Source organism: Salvelinus fontinalis, chromosome 30 (genome assembly GCF_029448725.1).
Source record: "Salvelinus fontinalis isolate EN_2023a chromosome 30, ASM2944872v1, whole genome shotgun sequence".
Lineage (NCBI taxonomy): Eukaryota > Metazoa > Chordata > Actinopteri > Salmoniformes > Salmonidae > Salvelinus > Salvelinus fontinalis.
In genome coordinates, this window is record NC_074694.1 from 4,707,384 (window position 1) to 4,719,864 (window position 12,481).

The following is a 12,481-nucleotide window of genomic DNA, read 5'->3' on the forward strand; positions in this document are numbered from 1 at the left end:
TGTAGACTGTGTCTCTAGTGGTGTTGTTAGTATGTAGACTGTGTCTCTAGTGGTGTTGTTAGTATGTAGACTGTGTCTCTAGTGTGTTGTTAGTATGTAGACTGTGTCTAGTGGTGTCAGTATGTAGACTGTGTCTCTAGTGGTGTTGTTAGTTAGTATGTAGACTGTGTCTCTAGTGGTGTCAGTATGTAGACTGTGTCTCTAGTGGTGTTGTTAGTATGTAGACTGTGTCTCTAGTGGTGTTGTCAGTATGTAGACTGTGTCTCTAGTGTGTTGTTAGTATGTAGACTGTGTCTCTAGTGTGTTGTTAGTATGTAGACTGTGTCTAGTGGTGTTGTCAATATGTAGACTGTGTCTAGTAGTGTTGTTAGTATGTAGACTGTGTCTAGTAGTGTTGTTAGTATGTAGACTGTGTCTCTAGTGGTGTTGTCAGTATGTAGACTGTGTCTCTAGTGGTGTTAGTATGTAGACTGTGTCTAGTGGTGTTGTTAGTATGTAGACTGTGTCTAGTGGTGTTGTTAGTTAGTATGTAGACTGTGTCTAGTGGTGTTGTTAGTTAGTATGTAGACTGTGTCTCTAGTGTGTTGTTAGTATGTAGACTGTGTCTCTAGTGGTGTTAGTTAGTATGTAAACTGTGCCTCTAGTGTGTTGTCAGTATGTAGACTGTGTCTAGTGGTGTTGTTAGTATGTAGACTGTGTCTAGTGGTGTTGTTAGTTAGTATGTAGACTGTGTCTAGTGGTGTCAGTATGTAGACTGTGTCTCTAGTGGTGTTGTCAGTATGTAGACTGTGTCTCTAGTGTGTTGTTAGTATGTAGACTGTGTCTCTAGTGTTGTTAGTTAGTATGTAGACTGTGTCTCTAGTGGTGTTGTCAGTATGTAGACTGTGTCTAGTGGTGTTGTTAGTATGTAGACTGTGTCTAGTGGTGTTGTTAGTTAGTATGTAGACTGTGTCTAGTGGTGTCAGTATGTAGACTGTGTCTCTAGTGGTGTTGTCAGTATGTAGACTGTGTCTCTAGTGTGTTGTTAGTATGTAGACTGTGTCTCTAGTGGTGTTGTTAGTTAGTATGTAAACTGTGCCTCTAGTGGTGTTGTTAGTTGGTATGTAGACTGTGTCTCTAGTGGTGTCAGTATGTAGACTGTGTCTCTAGTGGTGTTGTCAGTATGTAGACTGTGTCTCTAGTGTGTTGTTAGTATGTAGACTGTGTCTAGTGGTGTTGTTAGTATGTAGACTGTGTCTAGTGGTGTTGTCAATATGTAGACTGTGTCTAGTAGTGTTGTTAGTATGTAGACTGTGTCTAGTAGTGTTGTTAGTATGTAGACTGTGTCTCTAGTGGTGTTAGTATGTAGACTGTGTCTCTAGTGGGGTATCAGTATGTAGACTGTGTCTCTAGTGGTGTTGTTAGTATGTAGACTGTGTCTAGTGGTGTTGTCAGTATGTAGACTGTGTGTCTAGTGTGTTGTCAGTATGTAGACTGTGTCTCTAGTGTGGTGTCAGTATGTAGACTGTGTCTCTAGTCGTGTCAGTATGTAGACTGTGTCTCTAGTGTGTTGTTAGTATGTAGACTGTGTCTCTAGTGGTGTCAGTATGTAGACTGTGTCTAGTGTGTTGTCAGTATGTAGACTGTGTCTCTAGTGGTGTCAGTATGTAGACTGTGTCTCTAGTGTGTTGTTAGTATGTAGACTGTGTCTCTAGTGGTGTTGTCAGTATGTAGACTGTGTCTCTAGTGGTGTTGTCAGTATGTAGACTGTGTCTCTAGTGGTGTTGTCAGTATGTAGACTGTGTCTCTAGTGGTGTTGTTAGTATGTAGACTGTGTCTCTAGTGGTGTTGTCAGTATGTAGACTGTGTCTCTAGTGGTGTTGTCAGTATGTAGACTGTGTCTCTAGTGGTGTTGTCAGTATGTAGACTGTGTCTAGTGTGTTGTTAGTTAGTATGTAGACTGTGTCCCTAGTGGTGTTGTTAGTTAGTATGTAGACTGTGTCTCTAGTGGTGTTGTCAGTATGTAGACTGTGTCTCTAGTGGTGTTAGTATGTAGACTGTGTCTCTAGTGGTGTTGTCAGTATGTAGACTGTGTCTCTAGTGGTGTTAGTATGTAGACTGTGTCTATAGTGTGTTGTCAGTATGTAGACTGTGTCTCTAGTGGTGTCAGTATGTAGACTGTGTCTATAGTGTGTTGTCAGTATGTAGACTGTGTCTCTAGTGTGTTGTCAGTATGTAGACTGTGTCTCTAGTGGTGTTGTCAGTATGTAGACTGTGTCTCTAGTGGTGTTGTCAGTATGTAGACTGTGTCTCTAGTAGTGTTGTTAGTTAGTATGTAGACTGTGTCTCTAGTGGTGTTGTCAGTATGTAGACTGTGTCTCTAGTGGTGTTGTCAGTATGTAGACTGTGTCTCTAGTAGTGTTGTTAGTTAGTATGTAGACTGTGTCTCTAGTGTGTTGTCAGTATGTAGACTGTGTCTCTAGTGTGTTGTCAGTATGTAGACTGTGTCTCTAGTGTGTTGTTAGTATGTAGACTGTGTCTCTAGTGGTGTTAGTTAGTATGTAGACTGTGTCTCTAGTGGTGTTGTCAGTATGTAGACTGTGTCTAGTGTGTTGTCAGTATGTAGACTGTGTCTAGTGTGTTGTCAGTATGTAGACTGTGTCTCTAGTGGTGTTAGTATGTAGACTGTGTCTCTAGTGGTGTTGTCAGTATGTAGACTGTGTCTAGTGTGTTGTCAGTATGTAGACTGTGTCTAGTGTGTTGTCAGTATGTAGACTGTGTCTCTAGTGGTGTTAGTATGTAGACTGTGTCTAGTGGTGTTGTTAGTATGTAGACTGTGTCCCTAGTGGTGTTGTTAGTTAGTATGTAGACTGTGTCTCTAGTGGTGTTGTTAGTTAGTATGTAGACTGTGTCTCTAGTGGTGTTGTCAGTATGTAGACTGTGTCTCTAGTGGTGTTGTTAGTTAGTATGTAGACTGTGTCTAGTGTGTTGTCAGTATGTAGACTGTGTCTCTAGTGGTGTTGTCAGTATGTAGACTGTGTCTCTAGTGGTGTTGTTAGTTAGTATGTAGACTGTGTCTAGTGGTGTCAGTATGTAGACTGTGTCTCTAGTGGTGTTGTCAGTATGTAGACTGTGTCTCTAGTGTGTTGTTAGTATGTAGACTGTGTCTCTAGTGGTGTTGTTAGTTAGTATGTAAACTGTGCCTCTAGTGGTGTTGTTAGTTGGTATGTAGACTGTGTCTCTAGTGGTGTCAGTATGTAGACTGTGTCTCTAGTGGTGTTGTTAGTTAGTATGTAGACTGTGTCTCTAGTGGTGTTGTTAGTTAGTATGTAGACTGTGTCTACAGTGGTGTTGTCAGTATGTAGACTGTGTCTCTAGTGGTGTTGTCAGTATGTAGACTGTGTCTCTAGTGGTGTTAGTATGTAGACTGTGTCTCTAGTGGTGTTGTCAGTATGTAGACTGTGTCTAGTGTGTTGTCAGTATGTAGACTGTGTCTAGTGTGTTGTTAGTATGTAGACTGTGTCTCTAGTGGTGTTGTTAGTATGTAGACTGTGTCTCTAGTGGTGTTGTTAGTATGTAGACTGTGTCTCTAGTGTGTTGTTAGTATGTAGACTGTGTCTAGTGGTGTCAGTATGTAGACTGTGTCTCTAGTGGTGTTGTTAGTTAGTATGTAGACTGTGTCTCTAGTGGTGTCAGTATGTAGACTGTGTCTCTAGTGGTGTTGTTAGTATGTAGACTGTGTCTCTAGTGGTGTTGTCAGTATGTAGACTGTGTCTCTAGTGTGTTGTTAGTATGTAGACTGTGTCTCTAGTGTGTTGTTAGTATGTAGACTGTGTCTAGTGGTGTTGTCAATATGTAGACTGTGTCTAGTAGTGTTGTTAGTATGTAGACTGTGTCTAGTAGTGTTGTTAGTATGTAGACTGTGTCTCTAGTGGTGTTGTCAGTATGTAGACTGTGTCTCTAGTGGTGTTAGTATGTAGACTGTGTCTAGTGGTGTTGTTAGTATGTAGACTGTGTCTAGTGGTGTTGTTAGTTAGTATGTAGACTGTGTCTAGTGGTGTTGTTAGTTAGTATGTAGACTGTGTCTCTAGTGTGTTGTTAGTATGTAGACTGTGTCTCTAGTGGTGTTAGTTAGTATGTAAACTGTGCCTCTAGTGTGTTGTCAGTATGTAGACTGTGTCTAGTGGTGTTGTTAGTATGTAGACTGTGTCTAGTGGTGTTGTTAGTTAGTATGTAGACTGTGTCTAGTGGTGTCAGTATGTAGACTGTGTCTCTAGTGGTGTTGTCAGTATGTAGACTGTGTCTCTAGTGTGTTGTTAGTATGTAGACTGTGTCTCTAGTGTTGTTAGTTAGTATGTAGACTGTGTCTCTAGTGGTGTTGTCAGTATGTAGACTGTGTCTAGTGGTGTTGTTAGTATGTAGACTGTGTCTAGTGGTGTTGTTAGTTAGTATGTAGACTGTGTCTAGTGGTGTCAGTATGTAGACTGTGTCTCTAGTGGTGTTGTCAGTATGTAGACTGTGTCTCTAGTGTGTTGTTAGTATGTAGACTGTGTCTCTAGTGGTGTTGTTAGTTAGTATGTAAACTGTGCCTCTAGTGGTGTTGTTAGTTGGTATGTAGACTGTGTCTCTAGTGGTGTCAGTATGTAGACTGTGTCTCTAGTGGTGTTGTCAGTATGTAGACTGTGTCTCTAGTGTGTTGTTAGTATGTAGACTGTGTCTAGTGGTGTTGTTAGTATGTAGACTGTGTCTAGTGGTGTTGTCAATATGTAGACTGTGTCTAGTAGTGTTGTTAGTATGTAGACTGTGTCTAGTAGTGTTGTTAGTATGTAGACTGTGTCTCTAGTGGTGTTAGTATGTAGACTGTGTCTCTAGTGGGGTATCAGTATGTAGACTGTGTCTCTAGTGGTGTTGTTAGTATGTAGACTGTGTCTAGTGGTGTTGTCAGTATGTAGACTGTGTGTCTAGTGTGTTGTCAGTATGTAGACTGTGTCTCTAGTGTGGTGTCAGTATGTAGACTGTGTCTCTAGTCGTGTCAGTATGTAGACTGTGTCTCTAGTGTGTTGTTAGTATGTAGACTGTGTCTCTAGTGGTGTCAGTATGTAGACTGTGTCTAGTGTGTTGTCAGTATGTAGACTGTGTCTCTAGTGGTGTCAGTATGTAGACTGTGTCTCTAGTGTGTTGTTAGTATGTAGACTGTGTCTCTAGTGGTGTTGTCAGTATGTAGACTGTGTCTCTAGTGGTGTTGTCAGTATGTAGACTGTGTCTCTAGTGGTGTTGTCAGTATGTAGACTGTGTCTCTAGTGGTGTTGTCAGTATGTAGACTGTGTCTCTAGTGGTGTTGTCAGTATGTAGACTGTGTCTCTAGTGTGTTGTCAGTATGTAGACTGTGTCTAGTGTGTTGTTAGTATGTAGACTGTGTCTCTAGTGGTGTTGTTAGTATGTAGACTGTGTCTCTAGTGGTGTTGTCAGTATGTAGACTGTGTCTCTAGTGGTGTTGTCAGTATGTAGACTGTGTCTCTAGTGGTGTTGTCAGTATGTAGACTGTGTCTAGTGTGTTGTTAGTTAGTATGTAGACTGTGTCCCTAGTGGTGTTGTTAGTTAGTATGTAGACTGTGTCTCTAGTGGTGTTGTCAGTATGTAGACTGTGTCTCTAGTGGTGTTAGTATGTAGACTGTGTCTCTAGTGGTGTTGTCAGTATGTAGACTGTGTCTCTAGTGGTGTTAGTATGTAGACTGTGTCTATAGTGTGTTGTCAGTATGTAGACTGTGTCTCTAGTGGTGTCAGTATGTAGACTGTGTCTATAGTGTGTTGTCAGTATGTAGACTGTGTCTCTAGTGTGTTGTCAGTATGTAGACTGTGTCTCTAGTGGTGTTGTTAGTTAGTATGTAGACTGTGTCCCTAGTGGTGTTGTTAGTTAGTATGTAGACTGTGTCTCTAGTGGTGTTGTTAGTTAGTATGTAGACTGTGTCCCTAGTGGTGTTGTTAGTTAGTATGTAGACTGTGTCTCTAGTGGTGTTGTTAGTTAGTATGTAGACTGTGTCCCTAGTGGTGTTGTTAGTTAGTATGTAGACTGTGTCTCTAGTGGTGTTGTCAGTATGTAGACTGTGTCTCTAGTGTGTTGTCAGTATGTAGACTGTGTCTCTAGTGTGTTGTCAGTATGTAGACTGTGTCTCTAGTGGTGGTGTCAGTATGTAGACTGTGTCTCTAGTGGTGTTGTTAGTTAGTATGTAGACTGTGTCTCTAGTGGTGTTGTTAGTATGTAGACTGTGTCTCTAGTGGTGTTGTTAGTTAGTATGTAGACTGTGTCTCTAGTGTGTTGTCAGTATGTAGACTGTGTCTCTAGTGTGTTGTCAGTATGTAGACTGTGTCTCTAGTGTGTTGTTAGTATGTAGACTGTGTCTCTAGTGTGTTGTTAGTATGTAGACTGTGTCTCTAGTGGTGTTGTTAGTATGTAGACTGTGTCTCTAGTGTTGTCAGTATGTAGACTGTGTCTCTAGTGTGGTGTCAGTATGTAGACTTTGTCTCTAGTGGTGTTGTTAGTATGTAGACTGTGTCTCTAGTGTGTTGTCAGTATGTAGACTGTGTCTCTAGTGGTGTTGTTAGTTAGTATGTAGACTGTGTCTCTAGTGGTGTTGTTAGTTAGTATGTAGACTGTGTCTCTAGTGGTGTTGTTAGTTAGTATGTAGACTGTGTCTCTAGTGGTGTCAGTATGTAGACTGTGTCTCCAGTGGTGTTGTCAGTATGTAGACTGCGTCTCTAGTGGTGTTGTCAGTATGTAGACTGTGTCTCTAGTGGTGTTGTTAGTATATAGACTGTGTCTCTAGTGGTGTTAGTATGTAGACTGTGTCTAGTGTGTTGTCAGTATGTAGACTGTGTCTCTAGTGGTGTTAGTATGTAGACTGTGTCTAGTGTGGTGTTAGTATGTAGACTGTGTCTAGTGTGTTGTCAGTATGTAGACTGTGTCTCTAGTGTGTTGTCAGTATGTAGACTGTGTCTCTAGTGGTGTTAGTATGTAGACTGTGTCTCTAGTGTTGTTAGTTAGTATGTAGACTGTGTCTCTAGTAGTGTTGTTAGTATGTAGACTGTGTCTCTAGTGGTGTTAGTATGTAGACTGTGTCTCTAGTGTTGTTAGTTAGTATGTAGACTGTGTCTCTAGTAGTGTTGTTAGTATGTAGACTGTGTCTCTAGTGGTGTTAGTATGTAGACTGTGTCTCTAGTGTTGTTAGTTAGTATGTAGACTGTGTCTCTAGTAGTGTTGTTAGTATGTAGACTGTGTCTCTGGTGGTGTTACTATGTAGACTGTGTCTCTAGTGGTGTTGCCAGTATGTAGACTGTGTCTCTGGTGGTGTTACTATGTAGACTGTGTCTCTAGTGGTGTTGTTAGTTAGTATGTAGACTGTGTCTAGTGTTGTTAGTATGTAGACTGTGTCTCTAGTGGTGTTGTCAGTATGTAGACTGTGTCTCTAGTGTGTTGTTAGTATGTAGACTGTGTCTCTAGTGTGTTGTTAGTATGTAGACTGTGTCTCTAGTGGTGTTGTTAGTATGTAGACTGTGTCTCTAGTGGTGTTGTTAGTTAGTATGTAGACTGTGTCTCTAGTGTGTTGTTAGTATGTAGACTGTGTCTCTAGTGGTGTTGTCAGTATGTAGACTGTGTCTCTAGTGGTGTTGTTAGTTAGTATGTAGACTGTGTCTCTAGTGGTGTTGTTAGTATGTAGACTGTGTCTCTAGTGTGTTGTTAGTATGTAGACTGTGTCTCTAGTGGTGTTGTTAGTTAGTATGTAGACTGTGTCTCTAGTGTGTTGTTAGTATGTAGACTGTGTCTCTAGTGGTGTTGTCAGTATGTAGACTGTGTCTCTAGTGGTGTTGTTAGTTAGTATGTAGACTGTGTCTCTAGTGGTGTTGTTAGTATGTAGACTGTGTCTCTAGTGTGTTGTTAGTATGTAGACTGTGTCTCTAGTGGTGTTGTTAGTTAGTATGTAGACTGTGTCTCTAGTGTGTTGTTAGTATGTAGACTGTGTCTCTAGTGGTGTTGTCAGTATGTAGACTGTGTCTCTAGTGGTGTTGTCAGTATGTAGACTGTGTCTCTAGTGTGTTGTTAGTATGTAGACTGTGTCTCTAGTGTGTTGTCAGTATGTAGACTGTGTCTCTAGTGGTGTTGTTAGTATGTAGACTGTGTCTCTAGTGTGTTGTTAGTATGTAGACTGTGTCTCTAGTGTGTTGTTAGTATGTAGACTGTGTCTCTAGTGGTGTTGTTAGTATGTAGACTGTGTCTCTAGTGGTGTTGTTAGTTAGTATGTAGACTGTGTCTCTAGTGTTGTTAGTTAGTATGTAGACTGTGTCTCTAGTGTGTTGTTAGTATGTAGACTGTGTCTCTAGTGGTGTTGTTACTATGTAGACTGTGTCTAGTGTTGTTAGTTAGTATGTAGACTGTGTCTCTAGTGTTGTTAGTTAGTATGTAGACTGTGTCTCTAGTGTTGTTAGTTAGTATGTAGACTGTGTCTCTAGTAGTGTTGTTAGTATGTAGACTGTGTCTAGTGGTGTTGTTAGTATGTAGACTGTGTCTAGTGGTGTTGTTAGTTAGTATGTAGACTGTGTCTCTAGTGTGTTGTCAGTATGTAGACTGTGTCTCTAGTGTGGTGTCAGTATGTAGACTGTGTCTCTAGTGTTGTTAGTTAGTATGTAGACTGTGTCTCTAGTAGTGTTGTTAGTATGTAGACTGTGTCTCTGGTGGTGTTACTATGTAGACTGTGTCTCTAGTGGTGTTGCCAGTATGTAGACTGTGTCTCTGGTGGTGTTACTATGTAGACTGTGTCTCTAGTGGTGTTGTTAGTTAGTATGTAGACTGTGTCTAGTGTTGTTAGTATGTAGACTGTGTCTCTAGTGGTGTTGTCAGTATGTAGATTGTGTCTAGTGTTGTTAGTATGTAGACTGTGTCTCTAGTGGTGTTAGTATGTAGACTGTGTCTCTAGTGGTGTTAGTATGTAGACTGTGTCTCTAGTGGTGTTAGTATGTAGACTGTGTCTCTAGTGGTGTTGTCAGTATGTAGACTGTGTCTCTAGTGGTGTTGTTAGTTAGTATGTAGACTGTGTCTAGTGGTGTCAGTATGTAGACTGTGTCCCTAGTGGTGTTGTCAGTATGTAGACTGTGTCTCTAGTGGTGTTGTTAGTTAGTATGTAGACTGTGTCTCTAGTGTTGTCAGTATGTAGACTGTGTCTCTAGTGGTGTTGTCAGTATGTAGACTGTGTCTCTAGTGGTGTTGTCAGTATGTAGACTGTGTCTCTAGTGGTGTTAGTATGTAGACTGTGTCTCTAGTGTTGTCAGTATGTAGACTGTGTCTCTAGTGGTGTTGTCAGTATGTAGACTGTGTCTCTAGTGGTGTTGTTAGTTAGTATGTAGACTGTGTCTCTAGTGGTGTCAGTATGTAGACTGTGTCTCTAGTGTGTTGTCAGTATGTAGACTGTGTCTCTAGTGGTGTTGTCAGTATGTAGACTGTGTCTCTAGTGGTGTTGTCAGTATGTAGACTGTGTCTCTAGTGTGTTGTTAGTATGTAGACTGTGTCTCTAGTGGTGTTGTCAGTATGTAGACTGTGTCTCTAGTGGTGTTGTCAGTATGTAGACTGTGTCTCTAGTGGTGTTGTCAGTATGTAGACTGTGTCTCTAGTGGTGTTGTTAGTTAGTATGTAGACTGTGTCTCTAGTGGTGTTGTTAGTTAGTATGTAGACTGTGTCTCTAGTGGTGTTGTCAGTATGTAGACTGTGTCTCTAGTGGTGTTGTCAGTATGTAGACTGTGTCTCTAGTGGTGTTGTCAGTATGTAGACTGTGTCTCTAGTGGTGTTGTCAGTATGTAGACTGTGTCTCTAGTGGTGTTGTCAGTATGTAGACTGTGTCTCTAGTGGTGTTGTCAGTATGTAGACTGTGTCTCTAGTGGTGTTGTTAGTTAGTATGTAGACTGTGTCTCTAGTGGTGTTGTTAGTTAGTATGTAGACTGTGTCTCTAGTGGTGTTGTCAGTATGTAGACTGTGTCTCTAGTGGTGTTGTCAGTATGTAGACTGTGTCTCTAGTGGTGTTGTCAGTATGTAGACTGTGTCTATAGTGGTGTTGTCAGTATGTAGACTGTGTCTCTAGTGGTGTTGTCAGTATGTAGACTGTGTCTCTAGTGGTAGTTAGTATGTAGACTGTGTCTCTAGTGTGTTGTCAGTATGTAGACTGTGTCTCTAGTGGTGTCAGTATGTAGACTGTGTCTCTAGTGTGTTGTCAGTATGTAGACTGTGTCTCTAGTGTTAGTTAGTATGTAGACTGTGTCTCTAGTGTTAGTTAGTATGTAGACTGTGTCTCTAGTGTGTTGTCAGTATGTAGACTGTGTCTCTAGTTGTGTCAGTATGTAGACTGTGTCTCTAGTAGTGTTGTTAGTATGTAGACTGTGTCTAGTGGTGTTGTTAGTATGTAGACTGTGTCTAGTGGTGTTGTTAGTTAGTATGTAGACTGTGTCTCTAGTGTGTTGTCAGTATGTAGACTGTGTCTCTAGTGTGGTGTCAGTATGTAGACTGTGTCTCTAGTGTTGTTAGTTAGTATGTAGACTGTGTCTCTAGTAGTGTTGTTAGTATGTAGACTGTGTCTCTGGTGGTGTTACTATGTAGACTGTGTCTCTAGTGGTGTTGCCAGTATGTAGACTGTGTCTCTGGTGGTGTTACTATGTAGACTGTGTCTCTAGTGGTGTTGTTAGTTAGTATGTAGACTGTGTCTAGTGTTGTTAGTATGTAGACTGTGTCTCTAGTGGTGTTGTCAGTATGTAGATTGTGTCTAGTGTTGTTAGTATGTAGACTGTGTCTCTAGTGGTGTTAGTATGTAGACTGTGTCTCTAGTGGTGTTAGTATGTAGACTGTGTCTCTAGTGGTGTTAGTATGTAGACTGTGTCTCTAGTGGTGTTGTCAGTATGTAGACTGTGTCTCTAGTGGTGTTGTTAGTTAGTATGTAGACTGTGTCTAGTGGTGTCAGTATGTAGACTGTGTCCCTAGTGGTGTTGTCAGTATGTAGACTGTGTCTCTAGTGGTGTTGTTAGTTAGTATGTAGACTGTGTCTCTAGTGTTGTCAGTATGTAGACTGTGTCTCTAGTGGTGTTGTCAGTATGTAGACTGTGTCTCTAGTGATGTTGTCAGTATGTAGACTGTGTCTCTAGTGGTGTTAGTATGTAGACTGTGTCTCTAGTGTTGTCAGTATGTAGACTGTGTCTCTAGTGGTGTTGTCAGTATGTAGACTGTGTCTCTAGTGGTGTTGTTAGTTAGTATGTAGACTGTGTCTCTAGTGGTGTCAGTATGTAGACTGTGTCTCTAGTGTGTTGTCAGTATGTAGACTGTGTCTCTAGTGGTGTTGTCAGTATGTAGACTGTGTCTCTAGTGGTGTTGTCAGTATGTAGACTGTGTCTCTAGTGTGTTGTTAGTATGTAGACTGTGTCTCTAGTGGTGTTGTCAGTATGTAGACTGTGTCTCTAGTGGTGTTGTCAGTATGTAGACTGTGTCTCTAGTGGTGTTGTTAGTTAGTATGTAGACTGTGTCTCTAGTGGTGTTGTTAGTTAGTATGTAGACTGTGTCTCTAGTGGTGTTGTCAGTATGTAGACTGTGTCTCTAGTGGTGTTGTCAGTATGTAGACTGTGTCTCTAGTGGTGTTGTCAGTATGTAGACTGTGTCTCTAGTGGTGTTGTCAGTATGTAGACTGTGTCTCTAGTGGTGTTGTCAGTATGTAGACTGTGTCTCTAGTGGTGTTGTCAGTATGTAGACTGTGTCTCTAGTGGTGTTGTTAGTTAGTATGTAGACTGTGTCTCTAGTGGTGTTGTTAGTTAGTATGTAGACTGTGTCTCTAGTGGTGTTGTCAGTATGTAGACTGTGTCTCTAGTGGTGTTGTCAGTATGTAGACTGTGTCTCTAGTGGTGTTGTCAGTATGTAGACTGTGTCTATAGTGGTGTTGTCAGTATGTAGACTGTGTCTCTAGTGGTGTTGTCAGTATGTAGACTGTGTCTCTAGTGGTAGTTAGTATGTAGACTGTGTCTCTAGTGTGTTGTCAGTATGTAGACTGTGTCTCTAGTGGTGTCAGTATGTAGACTGTGTCTCTAGTGTGTTGTCAGTATGTAGACTGTGTCTCTAGTGTTAGTTAGTATGTAGACTGTGTCTCTAGTGTTAGTTAGTATGTAGACTGTGTCTCTAGTGTGTTGTCAGTATGTAGACTGTGTCTCTAGTGGTGTCAGTATGTAGACTGTGTAACTAGTGTGTTGTCAGTATGTAGACTGTGTCTCTAGTGGTGTCAGTATGTAGACTGTGTCTCTAGTGTGTTGTCAGTATGTAGACTGTGTCTCTAGTGGTGTCAGTATGTAGACTGTGTCTCTAGTGTGTTGTCAGTATGTAGACTGTGTCTCTAGTGTGTTGTCAGTATGTAGACTGTGTCTCTAGTGTGTTGTCAGTATGTAGACTGTGTCTCTAGTGGTGTTGTCAGTATGTAGACTGTGTCTCTAG

The 12,481-nt window shown here is 41.2% G+C and overlaps 1 protein-coding gene across 1 annotated transcript in view; it reads left to right on the top strand.

The window, feature by feature from the left end:
* LOC129828555 (calpain-1 catalytic subunit-like) overlaps nucleotides 1-12,481 on the top strand; it is an 83,448-nt gene that overhangs the window by 49,369 nt on the left and 21,598 nt on the right. The window lies entirely within an intron of this gene.